Source organism: Manis javanica, chromosome 4 (assembly GCF_040802235.1).
Source record: "Manis javanica isolate MJ-LG chromosome 4, MJ_LKY, whole genome shotgun sequence".
Taxonomy (NCBI): Eukaryota; Metazoa; Chordata; class Mammalia; order Pholidota; family Manidae; genus Manis; species Manis javanica.
Window position 1 is genome coordinate 81,266,142 of NC_133159.1, and position 25,054 is coordinate 81,291,195.

Below are 25,054 nucleotides of genomic sequence, written 5' to 3' on the forward strand. Positions count from 1 at the left end.
CATTCATGAAAAAGTTGCTCATGTTTATAGTCAAGAGAGTTTTGCCTATGTTTTCTTCTAAGAGTGTTAAGGTTTCTTGACTTACATTCAGGTCTTTGATCCATTTTGAGTTTACTTTTGTGCATGGAGTTAGACAGTAATCCAGTTTCATCCTCTTACATGTAGCTGACCAGTTTTGCCAACACCAGTTGTTGAAGAGGCTGCCATTTCCCCATTGTATATCCATGGCTCCTTTATCATATATTAATTGACCATATATGCTTGAGTTTATTTCTGGGCTCTCTATTCTGTTCCATTGGTGTATGGTTCTGTTCTTGTGCCAGTACCAAATTGTCTTGATTACTGGGGCTTTGTAGTAGAGCTTCAAGTCAGGGAGTGTAACTCCCCCTGCTTTATTCTTCCTTCTCAGGATTGCTTTGGCAATTTTCAGGGTCTTTTGTGATTTCATATGAATTTTAGGACTACTTGCTTTAGTTCATTGAATAATGCTGTTGGTATTTTGATAGGGATTGCTTTGAATCTCTAGATTGCTTTAGTCAGGATGGCCATTTTGACAATATTAATTCTTCCTACCCAAGAGCATGGGATGAATTTCCATTTATTAGTGTCCTCTTTAATTTCTCTCAAGAGTGTCTTGTAGTTTTCAGGGTATAGGTTTTTCATATCCTTGGTTAGGTTTATTCCTAGGTATTTTATTATTTTTGATGCAGTTGTGAGTAGAATTGTTTACCTGATTGCTCTTTATGCTAGTTCTATGTTAGTGTATAGGAGTGCAACAGATTTCTGTGTATTAATTTTGTATCCTGCAACTTTGCTGATTTCAGATATTAGATCTAGTAGTTTTGGAGTGAATTCTTTAGGATTTTTTACATAAAATATCATGTCATGCCTGTGCCTGAGGACAAAGAATATCCCACGTTTCTCCCTGCAGGACCGGCGGGCGGGTGCCTGAGACCGGTGCCTGAGGACGGAGGAAATCGCGCGTTTCCCCCCCTTTTTTTTTCTCTTTTTGGCGAGCGCTTTTTGGAAGCCTTAAAGGGACAGGACCCCAGTGCTAGGGAGGCAGGGTGGCGGGATTGGTGAGCGGGTGCCTGGGACCGGAGCCTGAGGACAAAGAATATCCCACGTTTTTCCCAGCGGGACCGGGGGGGCGGGTGCCTGAGACCGGCACTTGAGGACAGAGGAAATCGCCCGTTTTTCCCTTTTTTTTTTCTCTTTTTTGCGAGTGCTTTTTGGAAGCCTAAAAGGGACAGGGACCCCGGTGCTAGGGAGGCAGGGCGGTGGGACTGGTGAGCGGGTGCCTGGGACCGGCGCCTGAGGACAAAGAATATCGAGCGTTCCTTCCCTGTGGGACCGGTGGGTCGGTGCTTTTTGGAAGCCTTGAAAGGACAGGGACCCTGGTGCTAGGGAGACAGGGCAGCAGGACCAGTGAGCGGGTGCCTGGGACCGGCACCTGAGGACAAAAAAAAAAAAAAAAAAAAAAAAATCGCGTGTTTTTTCCTTTTTTTTTTCTTTCTGTTCCCTCTCTCGTTGCTGTTGTTGTTTTGGTTTGGAGAGTGCTTTTTGGAAGCCTTAAAGGGGCAGGACAGGTCACTTAGACCAGAGGCAGGGAATCTGGGGATCTCTGGGCACTCTAACCCCCTGGGCAGCAGGGAGCACAGAGGCCCCTTACAGTGATAAATAGCCCCCCGGCCGCTCCCACTCCAACGGGGCTCCACCATTTTGGAGGAACAGCCCCAGCCAGGCCAAGCCCACAGCAACAGCGGAGATAAACCCCAAAGCAACTGGGCAGGAAGCAGAAGCCCTGTCTGTGCACAGGTGCCCAGCACAAGCCACTAGAGGTCGCTATTCTCCCAGGAAAAGGCCACAAACCAACAAGGGAAGCTCTTCCAGCGGTCACTTGTACCAGCTCTGCAAACTATCTCTATCACCATGAAAAGGCAAAACTACAGGCAGACAAAGATCACAGAGACAACACCTGAGAGGGAGACAGACCTAACTAGTCCTCCTGAAAAAGAATTCAAAATAAAAATCATGAACATGCTGACAGAGATGCAGAGAAAAATGCAAGAGCAATGGGATGAGATGCAGAGAAAAATGCAAGAGCAGTGGGATGAGATGCAGAGAAAAATGCAAGAGCAGTGGGATGAAGTCCGGAAGGAGATCACAGATGTCAGGAAGGAGATCACAGAAGTGAAACAATCCCTGGAAGGATTTATAAGCAGAATGGATAAGATGCAAGAGGCCATTGAAGGAATAGAAGCCAAAGAACAGGAACGTATAGAAGCTGACATAGAGAGAGATAAAAGGATCTCCAGGAATGAAACAACACTAAGAGAAATATGTGACCAATACAAAAGGAATAATATTCATATTATAGGGATACCAGAAGAAGAAGAAAGAGGAAAAGGAATAGAAAGTCTCTTTGAAGAAATAATTGCTGAAAACTTCCCCAAACTGGGGAAGGAAATAATCGAACAGACCATGGAATTACACAGAACTCCCAACAGAAAGGATCCAAGGAGGACAACACCAAGACACATAGTAATTAAAATGGCAAGGATCAAGGACAAGGAAAGAGTTTTAAAGGCAGCTAGAAAGAAAAAGGTCACCTATAAAGGAAAACCCATCAGGCTAACATCAGATTTCTCGACAGAAACCCTACAGGCCAGAAGAGAATGGCATGATATACTTAATGCAATGAAACAGAAGGGCCTTGAACCAAGGATACTGTATCCAGCACGACTATTATTTAAATATGATGGCGGGATTAAACAATTCCCAGACAAGCAAAAGCTGAGGGAATTTGCTTCCCACAAACCACCTCTACAGGGCATCCTACAGGGACTGCTCTAGATGGGAGCACCCCTAAAAAGAGCACAGAACAAAACACACAACATATGAAGAATGGAGGAGGAGGAATAAGAAGGGAGAGAAGAAAAGAATCTCCATACAGTGTATATAACAGCTCAATAAGCGAGCTAAGTTAGGCAGTAAGATACTAAAGAAGCTAACCTTGAACCTTTGATAACCACGAATCTAAAGCCTGCAATGGCAATAAGTACATATCTCTCAATAGTCACCCTAAATGTAAATGGACTTAATGCACCAATCAAAAGACATAGAGTAATAGAATGGATAAAAAAGCAAGACCCATCTATATGCTGCTTACAAGAAACTCACCTTAAACCCAAAGATAAGCATGACTAAAAGTCAAGGGATGGAAAAACATATTTCAGGCAAACAACAGTGAGAAGAAAGCAGGGGTTGCAGTACTAATATCAGACAAAATAGACTTCAAAACAAAGAAAGTAACAAGAGATAAAGAAGGATACTACATAATGATAAAGGGCTCAGTCCAACAAGAGGATATAACCATTCTAAATATATATGCACCCAATAGAGGAGCACCAGCATATGTGAAGCAAATACTAACAGAACTAAAGAGGGAAATAGACTGCAATGCATTCATTGTAGGAGACTTCAACACACCACTCACCCCAAAGGATAGATCCACCAGGCAGAAAATAAGTAAAGACACATAGGCACTGAACAACACACTAGAACAGATGGACCTAATAGACATCTATAGAACTCTACATCCAAAAGCAACAGGATATACATTCTTCTCAAGTGCACATGGAACATTCTCCAGAATAGACCACATACTAGCTCACAGAAAGAGCCTCAGTAAATTCCAAAATATTGAAATTCTACCAACCAATTTTTCAGACCACAAAGGTATGAAAGTAGAAATAAATTCTACAAAGAAAACAAAAAGGCTCACAAACACATGGAGGCTTAACAACATGCTACTAAATAATCAATGGATCAATGAACAAATCAAAATAGAGATCAAGGAATATATAGAAACAAATGACAACAACAACACTAAGTCCCAACTTCTGTGGGATGCAGCGAAAGCAGTCTTAAGAGGAAAGTACATAGCAATCCAGGCACACTTGAAGAAGGAAGAACAATCCCAAATGAATAGTCTAACATCACAATTATTAAAACTGGAAAAAGAAGAACAAATGAGGCCTAAAGTCAGCAGAAGGAGGGACATAATAAAGATCAGAGAAGAAATAAACAAAATTGAGAAGAATAAAACAATAGCAAAAATCAACGAAACCAAGAGCTGGTTCTTTGAGAAAATAAACAAAATAGATAAGCCTCTAGCCCAACTTATTAAGAGAAAAAGAGAGTCAACACAAATCAACATAATCAGAAATGAGAATGGAAAAATCACGACAAACCCCACAGAAATACAAAAAATTATTAAAGACTACTATGAAAACCAATATGCCAACAAGCTGGAAAACCTAGAAGAAATGGACAACTTCCTAGAAAAATACAACCTCCCAAGACTGACCAAGGAAGAAACACAAAAGTTAAACAAACCAATTGCAAGCAAAGAAATTGAAACAGTAATCAAAAAACTACCCAAGAACAAAACCCCGGGGCCGGACGGATTTACCTCGGAATTTTATCAGACACACAGAGAAGACATAATACCCATTCTCCTTAAAGTGTTCCACAAAATAGAAGAAGAGGGAATACTCCCAAACTCATTCTATCAGGCCAACATCACCCTAATACCAAAACCAGGCAAAGACCCCACCAAAAAAGAAAATTACAGACCAATATCCCTGATGAATGTAGATGCAAAAATACTCAATAAAATATTAGCAAACAGAATTCAACAGTATATCAAAAGGATCATACACCATGACCAAGTGGGGTTCATCCCAGGGATGCAAGGATGGTACAACATTCGAAAATCCATCAACATCATCCACCACATCAACAAAAAGAAAGACAAAAACTACATGATCATCTCCATAGATGCTGAAAAAGCATTTGAAAAAATTCAACATCCATTCATGATAAAAACTCTCAGCAAAATGGGAATAGAGGGCAAGTACCTCAACATAATAAAGGCCATATATGATAAACCCACAGCCAGCATTATACTGAACAGCGAGAAGCTGAAAGCATTTCCTCTGAGATCGGGAACCAGACAGGGATGCCCACTCTCCCCACTGTTATTTAACATAGTACTGGAGGTCCTAGCCACGGCAATCAGACAAAACAAAGAAATACAAGGAATCCAGATTGGTAAAGAAGAAGTTAAACTGTCACTATTTGCAGATGATATGATACTGTACATAAAAAACCCTAAAGACTCCACTCCAAAACTACTAGAACTGATATCGGAATACAGCAAAGTTGCAGGATACAAAATTAACACACAGAAATCTGTAGCTTTCCTATGCACTAACAAGGAATCAATAGAAAGAGAAATCAGGAAAACAATTCCATTCACCATTGCATCAAAAAGAATAAAATACCTAGGAATAAACCTAACCAAAGAAGTGAAAGACTTATACTCTGAAAACTACAAGTCACTCTTAAGAGAAATTAAAGGGGACACTAATAAATGGAAACTCATCCCATGCTCATGGCTAGGAAGAATTAATATTGTCAAAATGGCCATCCTGCCCAAAGCAATATACAGATTTGATGCAATCCCTCTCAAATTACCAGCAACATTCTTCAATGAATTAGAACAAATAATTCAAAAATTCATATGGAAACACCAAAGACCCCGAATAGCCAAAGCAATCCTGAAAAAGAAGAATAAAGTAGGGGGGATCTCACTCCCCAACTTCAAGCTCTACTACAAAGCCATAGTAATCAAGACAATTTGGTACTGGCACAAGAACAGAGCCACAGACCAGTGGAACAGATTAGAGACCCCAGAAATTAACCCAAACATATATGGTCAATTAATATTTGATAAAGGAGCCATGGACATACAATAGCAAAATGACAGTCTCTTCAACAGATGGTGCTGGCAAAACTGGACAGCTACATGTAGGAGAATGAAACTGGACCATTGTCTAACCCCATATACAAAGGTAAACTCAAAATGGATCAAAGACCTGAATGTAAGTCATGAAACCATTAAACTCTTGGAAAAAAACATAGGCAAAAACCTCTTAGACATAAACATGAGTGACCTCTTCTTGAACATATCTCCCCAGGGAAGGAAAACAACAGCAAAAATGAGCAAGTGGGACTACATTAAGCTGAAAAGCTTCTGTACAGCGAAAGACACCATCAATAGAACAAAAAGGAACCCTACAGTATGGGAGAATATATTTGAAAATGACAGATCTGATAAAGGCTTGACGTGCAGAATATATAAAGAGCTCACACGCCTCAACAAACAAAAAACAAATAACCCAATTAAAAAATGGGCAGAGGAACTGAACAGACAGTTCTCCAAAAAAGAAATACAGATGGCCAAGAGACACATGAAAAGATGCTCCACATCACTAATTATCAGAGAAATGCAAATTAAAACTACAATGAGGTATCACCTCACACCAGTAAGGATAGCTGCCATCCAAAAGACAAACAACAACAAATGTTGGCGGGGCTGTGGAGAAAGGGGAACCCTCCTACACTGCTGGTGGGAATGTAAATTAGTTCAACCATTGTGGAAAGCAGTATGGAGGTGCATCAAAATGCTCAAAACAGACCTACCATTTGACCCAGGAATTCCACTCCTAGGTATTTACCCTAAGAACGCAGCAATCAAGTTTGAGAAAGACAGATGCACTCCTATGTTTATCGCAGCACTATTTACAATAGCCAAGAATTGGAAGCAACCTAAATGTCCATCTGTAGATGAATGGATAAAGAAGATGTGGTACATATACACAATGGAATACTACTCAGCTATAAGAAGTGGAAAAATCCAACCATTTGCAGCAACATGGATGGAGCTGGAGAGTATTATGCTCAGTGAAATAAGCCAAGTGGAGAAAGAGAAATACCAAATGATTTCACTCATCTGAGGAGTATAGGAACAAAGGAAAAACTGAAGGAACAAAACAGCAGTGAAATTACAGAACCCCAAAATGGACTAACAGGTACCAAAGGGAAAGGAACTTGGGAGGATGGATGGGCAGGGAGGGATAAGGGGGGGGAAGAAGAAGGGAGGTATTAAGATTAGCATGCATGGGGGGGAGGGAGAAAGGGGAGGATGGGCTGCACAACACAGAGAGGACAAGTAGTGACTCTACAACATTTTGCTAAGCTGATGGACAGTAACCGTAATGTGGTTGTTAAGGGGGACCTGATATAGGGGAGAGCATAGTAAACATAGTATTCTTCATGTTAAGTGTAGATTAAAAATTAAAAAAAAAAAAAAAAAGAAAGTAAGAAAGAAAAGGGGGATTACTCCTTAACAGGATAAAACTATTGGTAAATCAAAGATCAACGCATGCTTTAAATATCCTTAATGTTGATCACTTAAAGGGTGTCAGATGATCAGCTATGGAGGTACTCTTTTCTGATAATATTCCTTTCTCTTAATTAAAAAAAAAAAAAAAAAGCAGTTACTGTGTGCTGACCTCCAATGAGTTCTGCACAGTGGTATAGAGGGCATGTCAAAGTGTGGGCAAAGGGTCTGTTTGTTTCTACGCAGAAGATCAAGGCCTAGCTTGGATACCCAGAAAATGAACTAAGATACGATATGAGGAGGAGCTTCCGGCATCAGCACTCTCTGGAGGACTTGTGCCGGGGGATGATCATCAAAAAGCCTCCACAGGGATCCGGACGATGCTGCGGTTGTGGCTGCATCCAGCCCACCGTCTCCTGGACTTGCCATAGGAATGAGGAGGGAGATGTCTAGGCTGGCATGTGCATACAGTGAGACAATGAATTTGACCGGATCTGTACTGTTGGAACTCAACCAGGAGTTGGGAGGGGTGCAAGTTGTAGCACTCCAAAATCTCATGACTATAGACTATCTATGGTTAAAAGAACATATGGGATGTGAACAGATCCCAGAAATGGGCTGCTTTAATTTGTCTGATGGTTCAAGTACAGTTGGACAATATCCATCATATCATAGATAAATTTTTCACAAATGCCTAGGGTGCCTAAATGGTTTTCTTGGCTTCACTGGAGATGGATGGTAATTATAGATTTGCTTTGTTTATGTCACCGTATTCCTATTATGTTAATATGTGTGTGCAAATTAGTTAGTAGTTTAAAACCTATACATACTTAAGGTACTATACAAGAAGATATGTCAAAGAAATAATCAATCCTCCCATGTTTCCTTCATATGCTACATCTATAGCTTTGTTCTTCCTTCCTAATTACAACCCTTAAATAGAATTCGTGCCTCATATCGAATTTACCGAGTATCATAATTCCTCCAGGTGGTAAAGATACCTCGAGACAAGTGCTGGGCATAGAAGCCACAGGGCATAAATCTGCAAAGAAGTAAAAAGCTAACCTTTGCAAACAATATGGCTTCTCTCTCACTTACCAACTTTACATTTCCCTGTACGGCCCCGGAAGATGACTGGTTAGCCAGAGACGGGTAAGATTCCTCAAGGGAGGAACAACCTAAGACAGGCACAGTCGCAGGGGGGCCATCAGGTGAGAATTTGGGGATCAACAGAGGTGAGGCTTAGAACCTCACCCCCCGTGCTTTGAGAGAAATCTTCTGCATCTGTGGATGTCTTGCTGCCCTTGTCTAGCCTGGATTAATACTTAGTCCATAGGCACACACCTGATCATCTGATCATCTACATTTGCCTTCTTACAGCACTAAACTATGTTTTCTACCTTTATCTTGCATCTACCTACCACTTCAGCAGTTTATTAAAAATAAAAATAATAATAATAATAGGAGAAATGTGGGATCAACATATAAATCAAGTACAAAAATCAAACGAATATTCATATTTGACCTGATTGTTTATAGGTCATAATGCATGATCAAAACCGAAAGTTTCTGTGATGAATGCCCTTGTACTGTTCACCATGTAAGAATTTATTCACTATGTAAGAATTCGTTCACCATGTAAGAACTTGTTCGTTATGCTTCAGAAGATTGGAGACTGACGAGAATTAGGCTTGAGATGGATTAATGATTGTACATTGAGCATTGACCCCCCTATACTGAATTTTATTGTTGTTAACAACCATTTGATCAATAAATATGAGAGATGCCCTCTCAAAAAAAAAAAAAAAAATAGAAAAACTGAAAAAAAAAAAATCATGTCATGTGCAAACAGTGAGAGTTTGACTCTTTCTTTACCAGTCTGGATGCCTTTTATTTCTTCGTGTGGTCAGGTTGCCGGGGCTAGGGCCTCCAGAACTAGTTGAATAAAAGTGGGGAGAGTGGGCATCCTTGTCTTTACTATCTAGCAGTCTACCTTAACTCTCTTATTAAGCTATTATAAGCACATTCTGATGATTCTTTTTTCTCTCCCTTCTTTTTCTTCCTCCTCCACTCTTTATATATTAGCTGTCATATTCTGTACTCTTTGTGTATCTCTTTACTGACTTTGTGGGTAGCTGATTTAATTTTGCTTTTGATTAGTATTCAGTTGGTCTGCTTCCTTTGCTGTAGTTTCATTTTCTCTGGTGACAACTATTTAGCCTTAGGCACACTTTCATCTGGAGCAGTTCCTTTAAAATACAGTGTAGAGATGTTTTGTGGGTGGTAAATTCCCTCAATTTTTGCTTATCTGGGAATTGTTTAGTCCCTCCTTCAAATTTAAATGATAGTCTTGCTGGGTAGCATAGTCTTTGTTCGAGGCCCTTCTGTTTCATTGCATTGAATATATCATGCCACTCTGGCCTGTAAAGTTTCTGCTGAGAAATCTGATGATAGCCTGATGGGTTTTCCTTTGTAAGTGATCTTTTTTCTCTTACTGGCTGCTTTTAATACTTTTTCCTTGTCTTTGATCTTTGCCATTTTAATTACTATATGTCTTGGTGTTGTTCTCCTTGGGTCCCTTGTATTGGGAGATCTGTGGACTTCCACGGCCTGAGAGACTATTTCCTTCCCCAGATTGGGGAAGATTTTAGCAATTATTTCTTCATAGACACTTTCTATCCCCTTTTCTCTCTCTTCTTCTTCTGGTACCTGTATAATGAGAATATGGTTCTGTTTGGATTGGTCACACAGTTCTCTTAATATTCTTTCATTCCTAGAGATCATTTTTTCTCTCTGTGCCTCAGCTTCTATGTATTCCTGTTCTCTGATTTCTATTCCATTAGCTATTTCCTCCATCTCACCTAACCTGCCTTTAAATCCCTCCATTGTTTTTTTCTTTCTTTTTTTTTTAGGAAAGCAAAGGAGAGGCTTTTATTTAGAGATAAAGTGAGAGGACAGGGATCCTGACTCAGTGTAGAAGTGGAGAAGAGACAATCCCCCATTGTTTCTTTCATTTCAGTTACCTCCCTCCTGAATTTGTCCCTTAGCTCTTGACTATTTTTCTGTAGCTCCATTAGCATGCTCATGACTTTTATTTTGAATTATTTTTCAGGAAGATCAGTGATTTCAGCCTCACCAAGCCTTTTTCTTGTGTTTGAGGGATTTTAGATTGAACAAAGTTCTTCTACCTTTTCATAGTCTTGGAACTGTGGGAGTAGCCCCCAGCGAGTGGCTCAGGTATCAGCTGGAAGGACAAAGTTCCTTCCTGCTGGCAGTTGCTGTGCCTGTCTCTTCTGTCTGTGCTGGTTAACCACATGCAGGGAGCTGCCTCTGGGTTAATCCCCTAAATTGCATGGGTAGGGTAGCCCTCGGGATGGCCTAGGGAGCTGGCAGGGGTCATAGGTGAGTGGCGTCGGTTCTTCCGTGAGAACAAAGCCTTTTTATGCCTCCAGGTCTCAGCATCTGTCTCTGCTGTCTGTGTCAGTCAACCACATGCAGGGAGCAGCCTCTGAGTTGGCTGGTTAGTCACATGCAGGGAGAAGCCTCTTCGCTAAGCTGTATAGTTGTTGTAGGTGGGGCTGCCGTGCAGTCTGCAGCAACAGTGGGGACAGCCAGTTTGCATGCAGGTGCCAGCAGGGAGGGAGGAGTGGTAGGCTGTTTACCTCAGTGAGGGGCCTCAGGGCTATGTTGCCTACCAGGGGTATAGGGTACCTGAAGCTCCTGAAAGTTCCCAGCCTGCTGGGCTGAGTGTGCCAAGATAATTTTGTCCACCTCTTCCTTCTTCTAAACCCTTGCCCCTTTAAGACTTTTAAAGTGCCTGCTTCTCTTTTGTCCCAGGGCAGCCGGTTGTGGGAACCTGTTTGTTGTCTTAGTCTCAGACTTTGCTTTTCATCCCCTCCAGTCTCCAGAGCACCAAGCAATGTGGGTCTGTGCTCTCATGGTAGATTTCTAGGGCTAGGTATTTAGCAGTCCTCTGCTTCCACCCACTCCTGCTCTGGTTGTTTTCCTCCCGCCGGTTAGCTGGAGTTGGGGAGTGCTTGGGTCCCACTGGGTCATGGCTTTTTACTTTACCCTTTTCCATGAGGTATTGACTTCTCCCAGATGTAGACTGGCTGGTGCACTCTTACTTCTGGTCACTCTTAGGAATAGTTGTATTTGTTGTATTTTTAAAATATATGTGGTTTTGGGTGGATATTTCTGCCACACTACTCACACTGCCATCTTTTTCCTCCAAAAAACTGTTGGATTTAATTTGCTAAAATTATGTTAAGGATTTAGGAGTCTATGTTCATGAGGTAGTTTTCTTATATTGTCTTTGTCTGGTTTTGGTACTAGAGCAATAAAGGCTCATAAAATGAAATGGGTACTATCGTTTCCTATTTTCTAGAAGAGTTTGTATAGAATTCTTATTTCTTCCATTAATAATTGATGGAATTCACCAGGGAAGACAGCTAGGTCCAGGTATGTCTTTGTGGGAAGGGTTTTAATTATAACACATTAAAATTCATAGAAGACTATTCGGTTAATATATGTGTTCTTGAGAGAAATTTGGTAAATAGTGGATTTCTAGAAATTTATCCATTTCATCTAGATTGTTAAATTTATTTGCTTTCATTTTTCTGATAAAATATTTATTTCACCATTATTTTTAGAAAATAATTAGCTGGGTAAATAATTTTATAGTTTTTTCTCCCCTGCTTTTAGAGCTCTAAAATATCTCTCTGCTTTCCTCTAACTTGGCCTGCAAAGTTTGTGATGAGAAGTGAGCTGCCATTCTTATCTTTCCATCACTATTCATAATATATGTCTTTTTCCTCTGACTGCTCTTAAGACTTTATCACTAATTTTCAGCAACATGGTTATGATATGTCCTGGTATGGTTTTGTTCATGTTTCTTCTGCATTGCTTGTGTTGAGATTCTTAGATCCATGGGTTTATGGTTTTCAACAAATTTGGAAAAATATTAAAACTTTTTTTTTCTGGAGTTGTTTAAATTGATTATACTCTCTCCTGAGTTTCACTTAATCCCCATATTTTTTTTATTTATATGTAAAATTCAGTCTTACTCACAGTCACCACATCTGTGTGTTAGACCTCCCTAAGTCTCTGTAGAGCAGGTCAGCTCCCTACTTACCTGTAATTCCTTCTATTGCATACCTTGTGATGTGGTTTCCTTAGCCCCATTTCCTCAGTGATCACTTCTCTATGCCCTTTCTGTATTCATACCCAAGAACTAATTGAAATATTTTGTCTATTAATTGCTCCTTTCCCATGCTCATGAAGGACTCCACCCAGATGGCCTGTTCTGATTATCCTATGCAATATTTAACCTTCCCAGGCATTGACATGTTTGTCTCTCAAGTAATTTTCAAAATGGTCTTATTTTTCACTTGTTTCTTACTTATCTCTCCCACCAGAATGTAAACTTCATGAAGGCAGGACTTCATTATGTTCACTTTATGATTTCCTAGTACTCAACATAGTTCCTAGCATATAGTAAGCAATCCATAAATATTTTCTGATGAACCAATGCTTCATGAATACTCAGCTTGACAGTAAGAATACATAATAATCTGTTGTTCCTTAATTTCTGTAGTGTGAATCCTTAGGTTCCTTCAAGCTTATATTTTTATTGTATTTTATAATGAATCATGATTTTGAAAAACTTGTACATGCTTTTTGTCTTTACCTTTTCTATGCTGAAGTCATCTTATCCTTCAAGACCTGATTCAAATCTTCTTCTCCATGAAGCTTTCCATAATGGTCACATTGCTTTTGTTCTTCCTACGAATGTTGACAGTATAGATGGTGTAAGTAACAGTTTCATGGCTTATTTTATATTCCTTTATTTTCCAATTATTTCATGGTGTAGTTTTGTCTCCCTAACAGAGTATAAGCACCTCAGCCAGGATTCCTTTTATATTTGCTAAGAGGAGTTGGTCTAAATCAGACATGAAAGGAAAATCTATTGATGCTCAGTCTTTATATAGATATACAAAGATTATGGATTGATCTCTGTAGGTATATCTATACACATACCCACTTACTTTAACAGCATCATTAATTCATGCTTTTATTTCATAAATATTTATTGAGTGCCTTCTATGTGCCATGTACTGTTTTGTGTGCTGAGAACACATAAGTGAATAAAACAACAATAACAACAAAAATATCTCATTTTTCTGAGCCTGTTCTTGGGGTACTGACAGACAAAACCAATTTTATAAAATACTAAAACAAACACATAAAAAATATGTTAAATAGCCATACATAAATTTGAAGGAGAAAAGGAACTCAGTAGTTTAGCTGAAATGTAAGCCTCACCATTTTATAAAATAATTTAACTTTCTGTTTAGATATGGATTCTCTGATCTGTTTTAAAACAATGAAGAATAGCTATGTGGGGTTGAAAGGGAAAGAATATTACTACATTTGTTTTCATGTGGAATAATTAGCAGACAATGAGTACAGTCTTCTTTGAACTTGATCTGAATTATCTGTGCTTTATCGTCAGCCACAGGAGTTAATTTACTCAACCGGGAAAAACTGTTAAAGTAGAAATCCATTCTGAATCAACACATCCTCAGGAGAGAGTGTCACACCTTGGAGTGCCTGGGGTATATTAACTACGGTTGTTGCTTTCTGTGTCCCTCTCCCCATTCCCTCATAAATCCCCTAGATTTGAAATCATAAAATAATGCTCTCTCACTGTCTTCTTCAAGAATCCACTCCCAATGGGATACATCAGTGGACTTCCTTGTGGCAATCTTATCTCAATCTTGAGACTTCTGTCCATAAAAACCTGTTAACAGGCATGTAGTCAGTGGGCATGCAAGTAAAACTTTTGGCCCAGTAGCTATGCTTACTGGCAATATACATTTTTAATTATCTACATTGCTTAAATGTCTCCTTGTCTTCTCTAATCCTACCCTCCCAACAGCTTGTTCTCATTTCCTAGAGTATATAATCTACCTACAGAGAGTGGCCTTTGGAAGAAGGTTAAAAATTTAGTATTAAAACAGATTTTATAGTGCAGACAAAGAATATAAAAGAATATTATTAGATTAGCAAATGTACTGGTTGCAGAAATATTAAACTATCAAAGATAAATATCCATTGATATAAGAATTCTAAGTTATGAAGTAGTAATAGATCTTAAAGCTAAATATTATATGAACTTTTAAAATGTGTGATTTAAATACAGTCCAATAACATTTATATAATTCACATTTTAAAGATCAGGTTAATTTCTATTTGTTTTCCATTTTTATAAATGTCAAAGTATAATGTATTATGAGCAATGCAGAGAATAGAATATTTGAAATTTCCTAGGGCATTTATAATTTATCAGTACTGTCTCTCTTCTACCAAAACAGGTTGGTATTTTGGAAATAAAATTATAAAGTAGACTGTATTCAAGATCTAGGTAAAATATTGCCTCAGCTTAGGAAGAAAGAGAAGATTTGAAGGCTATATACCATACTTCTCTGGCATTTTTCATTTCATGATTTGTAACAGGATTGCATATCTATTTATTCATTTAACAGATATTTCTTGATCTGCTATATGCCAGACACCATTCTCAGGGCTGAAGATATAGTAATAAAAGAATATTCCTGTCCTCATGTTTATAGTCCAGTAGGGGAGATTCACAGTGGAATGAAACAGACATGATATGTTAGGTAGCAGTATGTACTGAGGAAAAACAAAGTGGGGAAGGGTGTTGAACTTCTAAATAGGCTGACCAGGGAGGGCTCAATGAGAAAGTGACTTGAAGCAAAGACTTGAAGGAATAAGAGAGTCGGCCGTGTTGTTACTTGGTGAGTGTTCAAGGCTGGCAAAACAGCAAGTGTGAAAATCTTAGGCATGTTTGGTGTCTGCGGAACATGAGAAGGCCAATTTGACTGGAATAGAATGATTGAGCCAATGAAGCTGTCAATCTTCCTTTTCTGCCTATGTGACTATAAGAATTTATGTTGTAGTCTAACGGAATGTTTTCCTACCATTCAATAGTAGTTCCAGATCTAGGCCAACTGAAAGCATTGTAAGATAAATTAGTTTAGGCCAGTGCATACTTACTTTTTATTTATTTCCTTTTTCAAGACTTTATTTTTTAAGAGAAGTTTTAGGTTTTCAATAAAATTGAAAGGGAGGTGGAGAGATATCCCATATACCTCTACTGCCTCATTTGTATAGCCTCCCCTATTGTCAACATCACTCACTAGAATGGTAGACTTTTTTCTTTCTTCCTTCCTTTTTTTTTTTGGACAAGGAAGAACCTACATTGACACATAATAATCACTCAAATTTCATATTTACCTTAGGGGTTCACTCATAGTGTTGTACATTCTATGAATTCTGTGAGTTTGGATGAATGTATAATGACATATATCTATCATTTCTTTATTTTCACTGCCCTAAATCCCTCTGTGTTCCATCTATTTCTCTCTCCTCCATTCTGCAAGTGGTGATCTTTTTATTGCCTGCATCATTTTGCCTTTTCTAAAATGTCATATAGTTGGAATCATATAGTAATACAGTCATATAGTATGTAGCCTTTATAGACTGGCCTCTTTCACTTGGTAAAATGCACTTGTTTCCTCCATGTCTTTTCATGGCTTGATAGGTCTTTTCATTTTAGTGTTGAGTACTATTCCCTTGTCTGGATGTACCACAGTTTTTTATCCACATACCTACTGAAAGACATCTTGGTTGCTTCCAAGTTTGGGAAATTATGAATAATACTCCTATAAACATCCTTGTGCAGGTTTTTGTGTGAACATAAATTTTTGGCTCCTTTGGGTAAATACCAAGGAGTGTGATTTCTGAATCATATAGTAAGAATATGTTTAGTTTTCTAAGAAAATGCCAACCTATCTTCCACAGTGGCTGCACCAGTTTACAACTCCAGCAGCAATGTGTGAGAGTTCCCTATTGCTCCTCATCCTTGCCAGCATTTAGTACTGCTTACTTAGTTTTCATTTCTAAGAGAAGTGTTATTTCTGACATAAACCACAATAAAATTACTTTGTTAGTCTATTCCTTGACTTTGGTTGAAGAAAGGATTTTGGGAAATGAAAAGCTCTAGTGTTTTAGTTAAATAAATTGGAATGTGTAACAATTTGAAAAGCAGAACAAAAAAATCTTTAATGTTTTTCCAACTCCAATTTAATTCAGCAGACATTTGTAGAAGATCCTCTAATGTAAAAAGTTTACTGCTGTTTCCTTTTTGGGATATGATTAGCAAAAGCCATGGACTGGAACTTTTTCAATTCAAAGGCTCTTTAACAAAGGAGTCTAATAATCTCTCCTAATAATATTGATCCGTTTACTATTATTTTACTCTGAGATTCTTGCTTACTATGTTTGTAAGCTATGTTCCCTTAACATAGAAACTTACATGCCTCTGTGAAGATAGCTATTAAATACTACTCTCAATTTTTTCTTTTTAGCAGAGTAGGAGAGTGATTGCCAGTGTTTGTCCTTAGATGCCTGTGTTGTACTTTGTTGTAGAGTGGATGCTTTGCACCTGCAGCAATGTGCAGACTAATGCGTGGCTGCCACGGTCATTTCAGAGGCAGGGTTCCTCTGTTGGGAAGTAGCTTAGTTTTAAGCAAATGAACTTTCTTCCAAAGGAATTTTCTGCATTCACTGCTAGAGCTAATAGTCCTCTCCCTGACTACTCTACACACTATGGATCTTCTCTTTTTCACTCTGATACAAGTTAGATTTAACTTCCCACCCTTCACTGTGCTGCCTCCTCCTCTCAGTCATTTTTTTTGTGATCTCCATTAAGTGGCCTTGTACCTGGATTCTATTTTGAGAGAAACTTTTATTTCTCACAGTGGATTGGTAGAGATTATTTGATACACTATATTTAGAAAGCTTCTGAGACTGAATTTAAGTTCAGAAGAGAGTGTTGGCAATAATCAGTAGTGAGGGAGCATGGAGAAACAGTGGTGGTGGCAGGACCTTATGGTGTGCACTGTTGACTCACATGGATGGTGCAATCCCCCTTCCCTGCATTACACTAAAATCACCCTCCTTAATTCTTATAAATTGCCCACGAGGGCAAATTGCACAGTTTATGTTCTTGAACCATCATTATCTTAGCAAATATTAGATATTGGAAGGAACTGCTTCTTTATTTGCATGTTTTTGATATGTATGTTTTGATAAAGTCTTTACTAGTTGAACTCACTGAGGGTCATCTATTTCAGACCATTCTGCTTGGTGGATTTTCTATGGTCAATGATATTAGTAGGCAAGCTAGATGTCTAAAAGACTCTATTAAGTTGCAGGTCCCTGAAAATGTGTGGTGTTTATTTTCCACTTTCTGGAATGCATGTTACTAAGACATTTGCTCCTTCTAGTTCTTGTTTTTAAGGCCAATAAGCATGATGTCATCAGTGTAGTTTGCATGATATTCTGAGAAATGTCAAGATAATCAAGGTCCCTGTGTGTGATATTATGTCAGACAATAGAAGAATTGGTTTAGCTCAGAAGCAAGATCATGAAGGTGCATTGTTGTCCCTGCTAGGTTAGAACAAACTGGTGGGTCTTGCAATTCTGTACAGATAAAAGGACATTTGCTGGATCAATAGGTACATACCTGGACTCAGAGTTTGTATTAATTTGTGCCTTTAAAGGTATCTGGAGTAGCTGCTGTAACTGGAATCATCACCTGAAAACTTTACAACAACCCATGATTCATCTGTCTTTTACAGAGGCCAGAAAGGAAGAGTTACTTGCAATATGACATGAATCATCATCCTTTCACCTTTCAAATGTTTGATGAAGACAGTGATTTCTGTAATTCCACCAAGGGTCAGCTCTGACTTTTTTGCTTGGGAGAGGACAGAGGGTGTTTCAGAGGCCACTACCTCCCCATTATACCGTAACAACCCTGCCTCCATAGGCAAGAAAACTTATGTGGTGATTCTGTGAGTTTCCAAGTATGATGACTTAAATTATATATTCAACATCTGGGGATATAATGAGAGATCCAAAAATCAACTTTTGTCAGTTGACCTCTAAAGCTCTACATTGATTCATGGGTTGTAGTGACATTGTGCACTAGCATCAACTGAACTAGGATCTAGTAACCTCAAAATAGGCCTGGATGTTTGCCTTTTCCCACAGTGTGATCACCCTGGATATAGGCACCCTTGTGGAAGGCTTAGAAGAATATTCTAAAATATAATTGTGACAGGGTTGAACATATCTTCTGCAAAGGGACCAAGAACTCAGCCTGTGAACTTGCTTAGGGCTACACTGGTAGAAGGTTTGCTTTACTGTCATTGTGTTCCAAGTCAGATTTCTGTTTATGCAGCCTACGATGTTTTTGTTATAATTATATTGTGTATATAATTATTTAGTAGGCTGTCTATTTGTTTTATTGAAACATACTGATCAAGTAGCTACTACTGCAGATACTGCAGGCCAAACACAATTGCTTATTATGGTAATTATGTCTACTTTGCCTTTAGTGGTTAAATGCTACTACTTGGCCCTTAACATTCCAGAATCCCACTAACCCCTTTAAAATCAGGAAGCCCATTTCAGTGATGGCATTTCTCACCATTACCCCTAACTTACAAAAGACTGCCATTCGCTATAAAGCTCTTTCAGGAGGATAGTGGCCCACAAATGCATTTCTCAATGCCTTAGTGACTACAGTGTCCTCTGGACTCAGGGAACATGTCCTGGTGGGTATTCAGGGTCACTCCAATGTCCTTATCTTTCTAAGCCATTTGAACTTTCATTCTATATTATGCCAAAGAAATTCTGGCATCTCATCCTGATTAAGTTAGGTTACCTTGGAGTCTATATTTCAGTTACCATCCAAGCAAACTCTTGGAACTCCTCACAGTTACTTAATTTTCTGAGAAGTTGAACCATACTAATAAGTTCGATTTTATCCAAAATTATGTTTTATCCTTCTGGGTCTGATATCCTTATACTCTACTCCCACATCTATTCTCCAAGTCTCTGCCAATGTCTATTTTCAAAATTTAGCTTTTCTTTTGGAATATGAACTCTATTCTCCCAAATATGACTTGGCACTTGCCTCCTTGGCATGTGCTGAGATCTGACTCTTGTTAACAGGTCTTGAGGCAGCGAGTAATGCCGCAGAGGACAGATATTCTTTCTGAAGACACCAGCTTTAGAGGAGGTTACCATTAGGGGCTGCGGATAAGATAGAGTTTCTTTCCTCAACATATAGGGAGCTGCTTCTGCTGTCAAGTGAGGTCCAGGAATTCTAGATGAAAAATATTCAACTTTGTTTAATTGAACGAATTTCTTCCTTCCCAGTGTCAGGCATCCCATTCCTTCCAACAATTCCTGAACTTTGATATAAGAAATTTAGTCTATCTATAAATTTATGTTATACTGTAATTCTGCAGCTCACAAAATTATACTTTGATTAGTGATACCTTTCTTATGATGAGAAATAAGAGGTTCTTTTATGGTCACCAAAGATACTTTCTGGTCCTCTGTGACTTGATGTCAGAGAAAGCTCATTGCCAGTTCTTGTAGTTAACACTTATTACTATAACTGTCAAATTCCTCAGCCTCTTTGTCACTCAAAGAAATACCTTCAATAGGAAGTTCATCCCAAGAAGCCACAGGTAATATCTTACATCATCTTGACACTGTTGCATGTTATAGATTACCAGTACCCCATTTGCCATTGGCAAGGAGATTATCACTGTGCTCAGAGTCAAAGAGGTAAATAACTCTCTTATAGAATCCTATCTTTGAGGGTCAGTTTCCCAGGTCCATTCATGACACCGAGAACTCTATCAATCAAGGTCTAGCAATAAACCATGACAGATATTTCAAATGGGGGACTTTAATATAAGGAATTGGTTACTTGGTGTATTGGTTATCTATTGTACCATAACCAATTACCTCAAAATTTAGTGGCTTAAAACAACAAACATTTATTATTTCACACAGTTGCTGAGGCTCAGGAATCCAGAGTAGCTTAGGGTCTCTCATGAGGTTGTAGTTAAACAGTCAGATGGGATTGCACTTGTCTGAAGGCTTGGCTGAAAATAGAGGATCTGCTTCCAAGATGGCGCACTTACATAGCTATTGGCAGGAGGCCTCAGCTATCTCTTTGGCAAAAAACCTCAGTTTCTTACCACGCAGGCCTTATACGCCCGTTGAGCGTCCTCATGATGTAGCAGTTGGCTTCTCTCAAAGTGATCTAAGAGACAGAGTAGGAGGAAGTTGTGATATATTTTACGGCCTAGTCACGTACAGTCACTTCTGTCATAGTCTACTCAGCTGAAGGAAGTCACTATGTCCCACACATAAGAGGAGATGAATTAGGGTCCACTTTTTTGAGAGAATAATGTTGAATTTGTGACAGATTTTAAAACCATCACACGTTGGTATCAGAAGATAAAAAATCAGAAAGAGAAAGCCAAAGTGAGCCTAACATTAGTACTTGCAGAAAGCTGCTACTACTCTTGGGATTGAAGGGAAAAAAGCGCACTAGCATAGGTAGGGGCTCAGAAGATTGGTCTGGGTAGCCAGTGCTTTGTTCTAAGTGAAGGGTATCCTATGGCTGTGACATGGATTTCTAAGGAGGCTCCCTGGGCTAGTGTTCATATCTCTGAGGGAGAGATGCTATGAGGCTGGTGCTTTCTGCAAACTGAAAGCAGTCATTGGTACTCTGTCACTGAAGGGGCACAGCTAGGTGGTGGTTGTGCCCCTGGGGAACATAGCATTTTTGATATGGTATCTGTTTTCTGCTGCTGGAGGAAAAGTTATAGGAGCTGTAAATAGAAAAAGAGTTTCTATTCTTCCCTCCTCCTGGCTTTCAATTTCACACCAGTCTCTTTCACTGACAGAAACTAACAGCAAACCATTTGGCAAGGGAATGTTGAAAATATAGTGCAAAGAAGCAGACTGTGGATGGGTTGGTTGACTTGGCACTGAGAGATAATAGGTAACTAACTGGCACAGCCTAATTTTAGCTTATGTTTTTCTTGCAGGTACACCTCTCAAATCACTCTTCTTAATTATTCACATTGAACTCTGAAGTCTGTATCATATCTGGTCCAGATCCCTGCATTACTCTTCCTGGTAAGTATTTGATGCTTGATATGAACTGCATACTTTGCATTTAAAAACTGCTCAAGAAAAGCAGATTTGTGATAGATGGATTTGAATGGGGTAAAGCTTTGAAAAGTTGTGATCACTTGGGATCATCATCTATTTCAGACCCCCAGCGGCCAGCTGGTCATGTGGGAATGACAGCTGTGCATAGTTTAAATACCCAGAAGTCTCTGTCTGGCCACCAGTAGTAGTCCACTTGCTCTTTCTTTCCCTCTGCCATGTTCTCTTGGCAAATCTGATAAATATACCAGAGCTTATAGTTACTCTAGACCAGAGTTGGACCAAATGATCTCCTGAAGGTTTATGGCTTTAAAGGCTGTGAATTGGGTACTCTTTTAGATATCTGTAAAGAAAGTATTGTCATTACATGAACCTTTCACTTTCCTGGGTATTCTTTGAACAAAGAGTCCCAAATAGGTGGGTTTTTCTCACTCCCTTTGCCAAACACCCATCCAACTGCAGCTGCTTTGCATCTCCTGGAGAGGTTTGGTTCCCAATCTAAACTCTGGGAGTTGTCAGCAGGAACCCTAGTCATTCTGGGATTTGTATGCAAGGAGTGTCTGTATCCCATGTGGGTAGAGCAGCTCAAATAGATTTCTGCCATCATAGTTCACATCCATTCTTTCTACATTCTCATTGTACAAATCTTTAAGGAAGGTTTAATGCTAACGTATATTTAGTAGACATCATCAGGAATTTATTGGAAAAATGAACATTAAAACTAGCAGTTGGGTACCATTTCCCAATTCTTCTTCTGGTTTATGAGCTTTCATCTGGTCTGGTTGCCCACTTCCTGTCCAAACATTGCCGGAGGTGGAACTTGTCACTGTCTCTTACTTTTCCTTCTCGGTGCTGTTTTATGTCCTACTCTGATGGTGCCTTTGTGTTTGGATGACCTGATATGATTCACAACTTCTCTGTATCTGCTTTCCCATTTGCTCACTTGACACCCTAATCAGCTTCTCTCTTTGGATGTCTAATTGGTACTTCACACTTAAAATACCCCAAACTAAGCTCCTGATCATTGAAATATCCCCAAACTTGCACTTTGCTCAGTCCTTCCATTTAGTTGATAAAAAAACACCATCTTTTCAGGTGCTCAGGCCAAGAAACCTCAACTTTTCTTGCCTTTTTTCCTCTTATTTCTCATAATCAATCTGTTAGTAAATCCTATGGACTCTACCATCAAAATATATCCAGCATCTTCCCACTCCCCACTATCTACTACCAACCCCCCTCTAGTCCCCATGACTATCATCTTTTACCTTGATCACTGCAATAACGTCTCACCTGGTTGATCTGCTCCTATCCTTGCCCCACTCTCGTCTCTTCTCAACATAACAACAGCATGCTCCTTTAAGAGTGTAAGTCAGAGCACACCACTATTCTGCTCAGGACCCTCCAGCTGCATCCTATTTAACTCAATAGCAAAAACCCCAAGCCTTTAACATGTCTCAGGGTTCTGTGATGACTGGACCCCTTACTAATTCTCAACTTCATCTTCTACTTCTCTTCTCTTTGTTCCCTCCATGCTAAACACACTGTCCTCTTTATTCTTTCTCTTTTTTTTCTTTAATAAATCACACAAACTCCTCATGACCTTTGGACTAGCTGTTCCCTCTGCCTAGGATACCTGTCCTGCTCGGATATTTGCTTGTTTGCTTCTTCCCCTCCTTCAAGTGTGCCTTCAAATGTTACCTTCTCAGTGATGACGTCTCTGGTCATTGAGTTTACAATCGAAGCCACCTTGACTTCCTGCCTGGCACATGCCATCCCTCTTCCCTGTTTTGTTTCTATTCATAGCGCTGATCATCGTTCAATAAACCCAAGCAGCCAAGTGAAAATATACCGTACTTAAGTATTTTTGGATGTGCACCTCTCACTAGTGTAATGTAAGCTATATAAAACTTACATTTTTGTCTGTTTTGTTCATTCCTGTGTCTGGAGTTCCTAGAGGTGTGCTTGGCACATAGTAGGCCTTCAACAAATGTTGTTTGAATGAATACGTGTACAAATATATGCATGGAAAAATGAATTTCTTAAATGTAATGTAGAGGAACTAGGTAACCTACAAAGCACATTGATCTCTGAATCTAGGGAAGTGAGGCCTGGGGTGGGAGTTCCTTCTGCGTGACAATGAAAGGCTATACCTACAGTTAAAACCTGGTGATATACTAGCACCGAATGATCAAAACCACCACCAGCCATAAATGACCACCCTGACCCTTATTGGTCATGCATCCAGACTAGATAGCAACGCTGCTCCTACCCAGGAGTATCTGCATTTAAAAAGGATTCTCTTAAAGACTGAGAATCCAAAGGTTATCTTTTTGTAATAGAAATCTCAGCATTCTCTCATGCCAGTAGTAGGAAATATTTGACAGTTCATCTCACTTCTAGAAAGTATGTCTATTCTGTACACTCATAAGGTTAACCATGAATTTTTATGTAAATCTCTGTGATCTGAACATACTAGGAGTAGAATTTGTGTGATGTTTTCTCCCTGGTTTTCCCTGCCTTGGTTTAGTTATTTTCCAGCAGTTGAGTGGAAAAACAAAGCAATTTTTAATTTTGAGTCCCTAGGAGTATATTTGAGAAGGCTGACACTATGAAGGAAGCCCCTAAGGAACTTTTGGTAATGAAACAATTACCCAGCAAGGCTGTCTCCAATATGTATCAGCATTTGATAGTGGCATAATGCACACTGCCCTAGCCTGCTGTGGGCACAGTTATATTAAAGAAAAAGTATATGGAGAAGGATTACATAAAAAATAGTGACCAAATCTCCAGTTGGTCAGCTAAGTATGAAAGGAGTCATTCCATGAGTATTTATTGAGTGCTTACTACATGCCAGCCACTTGTCTAGGCATTGATGATACATGAAACTCCTCTTCCTGGAATGGGTTACATAGTTCATTCAGTTACTCAACATAATACGTATTGAGTGCCAAATGTGTGTCAGATGCTGTGCTAGGTTCTGGGTATAAAAAATGAACTGGTGTGGACCTTGTCATCGGGAGCTTTCTCTTCAAGAGGAGATATCTGGGTAAGATACAGGGAGGGAGCACAAAGGAAGGGGTGGTTAAGTCTATCTTGCTTGGTAAGAAAAAGAATTCCTAGAGAAGGGAGTGTCTGGAATCAGTGTTGGAAAATAAGTAGTTGTTAGGAGAGGAAGTTGGGGATGAGAGGCAGGCTTTTCAGACAATAGAGTCAGTAAGAGCAAAGGCAGCAACTCATGAAAATACATGGAAGAGTCAGGGATATAAGAATATTGAGGCCAAGATAGCTGCTATGGCAGGTAACTTAGGGTCTTCAATGTGTCTTAAGAATTTCACTTTTTCTGTAAACTATAGAGAGCCTTTGAATTATTTTAAGAAGGAGGCTTACATAATAATTCTTAGCTTTTAAAGATCACCATCACCTTGGTAGCAATGGGAGAATGAATTAGAGGAAGTGAGATGAGAGACAGGGAGACAGGGCTATTTCTGAGCCGAGATAAAGGTGCACGCAGGCTGAACTCTGGTGTCAAGGGAGGAAAGGGAGTGGGTGTAAGTATGAAAAATGGTAAGGATGTGGAGTTGACTTAGTGGAGCTGGGAGACAGAGGGAGTTGAGAGAAAGGGACAAGTTAAGAATTCTTGCTTTCCTGTTTGATTAAAAAGAGTAAATA

The 25,054-nt window shown here is 39.3% G+C and overlaps 1 long non-coding RNA gene across 2 annotated transcripts in view; it reads right to left on the minus strand.

Moving 5' to 3' along the window:
* Positions 1-25,054, minus strand: part of LOC140848710 (uncharacterized) — a 68,121-nt gene that overhangs the window by 36,674 nt on the left and 6,393 nt on the right. For both annotated transcript variants that reach the window (XR_012129820.1, XR_012129819.1), the window contains exons 2-4: positions 20,347-20,468; positions 13,962-14,054; positions 12,942-13,036 (exon numbers count right to left, since the gene is read on the minus strand). This is a non-coding gene — a long non-coding RNA (uncharacterized lncRNA). The remainder of the gene's footprint in view (positions 1-12,941; positions 13,037-13,961; positions 14,055-20,346; positions 20,469-25,054) is intronic.